This window comes from Oryzias melastigma, linkage group LG20 (genome assembly GCF_002922805.2).
Source record: "Oryzias melastigma strain HK-1 linkage group LG20, ASM292280v2, whole genome shotgun sequence".
In the NCBI taxonomy this organism is placed as follows: Eukaryota; Metazoa; Chordata; class Actinopteri; order Beloniformes; family Adrianichthyidae; genus Oryzias; species Oryzias melastigma.
Window position 1 is genome coordinate 3509145 of NC_050531.1, and position 2969 is coordinate 3512113.

The window sequence follows — 2969 nt, forward strand, 5'->3', positions numbered from 1 at the left end:
TTTCTTATCTACTGAGGTTTTTTTTATGCTAATTTAGAGTGTACCTAATATTTTAGTTACATGCTTATTTTTTATGACTAATTTAGTTTACTGAGGATTTTTAGGCTATTTAGAGTTTAGCTCAAATTTAAGCAATGTGTTAGCTTTTCTTTGTTAATTTGGAATCTTCTAATGTTTTTTTGTGTTAATTTGGAGTTGAGCACTTTTTTAAGCAAAACACTAAATATTTTAGCAAAATTAGCATGTATTAGGAATATTTACACACATTTTTCTGAAATTTAGGTCAACTTCAGCGCTCTTTCACAGTTCTTTACATAAATTTCCCGCATTTTTGGCAAATGTAACATTTTGCAATTAGCTTTTGCATTTTCAGCAACTCCCTTCAGCAATCAAAGTGAATTGCGTCACAATTTTCAGCAAATCTTCACTATATTCAGTGACAACTTTCAGCAGAAAGCATTCACACTAGCATTATCACAGGTAGTGCAACTATTCTAGTTATAATTTATTATTTATACATCAATTTTTTATGGAATGTTTGTCACTGTTTCTCCTTAATGTAATTTGTTTAAATTGTAAACGTCTTTGAGTACCTTTTAAAAATGTTATGTAAATAAAATGTATTTGTTGCGACTCATTTAAGATAAAATTTCACCCTCGCTGCATGCTCAAAAACTCACCAAAATTTACACAAAAATAAATCTTTGACATAGGAAACACGACTCAACAGCCTGTTGTGGTGAAGAGTGAAATTTCACTTTTTTTTTAAAATGGGAAAAAAAAATACTTTGAATTTTCAGCAACTTTCGACTTTGGGAGGAAGCTGCCATTTTAGTTATATGACATTAAAATGTCACATGTAAGGATATGACAAATGTAATGAATATATAAGGAAATGTGGGCGTGGCTAACAACAAACCTCTGTTGCTAAGGAGATCCAAAAGTTTACTTTTGTCGATTCTTCGAAAAATTACATAAAACTGTTCATCACCTCTAGGCAAGCAAAAAATAAAACGGTTGCTATGGAGATAAACCTACAGAAAGGCTGCCGTCATTTTTCTTCAATTTGTCTTATCTGACCAGCTCTGGTGCTCAACCGGTGGGGGCGGGTTGAAGGTCGGTGGTGCGGGTTTGGAGGCCAGATTTGAACTAATTTGTCTTTTTATAAGGATTTTTTGTAAAAATATAGCTTTTTTTTTCATTTCATGTTTTCGCTTGTAGTTTAAATGATTTTTTAATGAAAAGTAAAGATATCAAAGAGGAACCAGGATGTACACTTTCAGAATATGTGTGTTTATTTATTTCTTGTGTTAAAGGAATTATGTTTCTATTGAAACAATCAATAAACTCATCAATCAATCAAAAATAATAATTAAATTCACCATTTTTGTTATTTTATGCTTTTATTTTTGAACACCTTGACCCGATATAAACTGTCATTTCATGAATAAATGAAATCACACTAATTAATTAAACTGATACGAAACTATATTTTGAATTCTCCTTCTGATATTTTTTTCTCAGTTTTGTAATTTAATTTGCATCCGTTTCCATGTTAGAAGATTTTTCTAAACTTGTGTTTTGTTCAGCCTTCAGCTCACAAGAGTCTGTGATCAAAAGCTTCAGAAGAAAAACACTAGAGGCTGCAGCTCACATCTACACTGCATGGAAAAACACAAAAGTACTTCATTAAATGTAAGAAAATTCAACTAATTATTTGCCAAAAGGAGCACAAGAAAAGCTCAAGGTATTTGGACCAAAAAAATGTTCTTTTTGTCAAAATGTTACCACAAAAATAACTAAAAACGAAATTCTAAATCTGTAAAAATACATGGTGATAATCCAGATATCAAATCCGAAGTATGTGAGCCTTTCTGAGTCTGCTGAACTATATTTGTCTCATCCGGCGTTATATAATTCTGACTAAAAGAAGACTTCTGCGTGAAGCGACTTGTACAACCTAATTGAAGCTGGCAGCTGGAGCTGTGCTGCTGCTTTGCAGAAACATGTGACCTGCCGCGCACATTATTCACTGAGAGCTAATTATGCTGCAGAATTGTTTGTCTCGTTTAGTGACAGGCAAATGTCTCTGCTGGCCTCGCTCTCCTCCGATTGATCTCATGACATCGGAGGGGGAAGACAAAACGCTTCAGGTTGATTTTACAAAACCTCAGCGACAACAAAGTCTTGGAGATCGTCGGTAACGAGTGTTTTGTGACTATATTAAATGTAAAGAGACACAAACGATCCTCTTAATCAGTGTAATGATGCTACAGACGTGTGGAAAAGGGCCTCAAATATGTTTTTCCCTTTTTATTTTTAGATTATTCATGTGTGTTGATCATAAAACCCAAACAAATATTTACTTTAAAATAATATGAATTAATCATTAAACACATTCAGTTCTGTAATTCATTGAACGTTTAACCTCCAGACTTAAAACAGAGCAGATGTGTCCTTAGAAGACATTTCTGAACCAATACATGCTTCTAAATGAACTCCTTTTGGTTTCTACAGAGGAAATGTGGGGATTTCAATGATACAGAATGTGAAGGGGCGGGGCCACCGTGAAACCAAACCCACCTGGAGTCCACCAGTTCAGCCCAAAGGTAAACCATGAAATGATGCTGGGAAGAAATCAAAGTAAATCAAACTTATTCACATCAAGTAATCAAACCTGATTCTGTTAAAATAAATTAAAGTAAATAAGAACTAATCAAATTACGTAATAAACTTGCTTTAATCAAGAAAAAAAGTAAATTAAAAGTAATCAAATCAAATAATTTAAACGTGATCTAATTAAGAACAATCAAAGTAAATCAAACTAATCAGATCAAGTACTCAAACTTTATCTGAATACAAAGTAAAACAAGACTAGTAAAATAAAGTAATCAAACGTGCTTTGATTAAAACAAATCAAAGTACATTAAAAGTAATCAAATCAAATAATCAAAAATGATTTGATTAAA

General features: G+C 32.3%; 1 long non-coding RNA gene across 1 annotated transcript; it reads left to right on the plus strand.

Moving 5' to 3' along the window:
* The first annotated feature begins 833 nt into the window (after positions 1 to 833).
* LOC112151414 lies at positions 834 to 2747 on the plus strand. Its single transcript, XR_002920120.2, has 3 exons — positions 834 to 1116; positions 1590 to 1695; positions 2518 to 2747. It is a non-coding gene; the product is annotated as an uncharacterized LOC112151414 (long non-coding RNA).
* Positions 2748 to 2969: the final 222 nt, after the last annotated feature.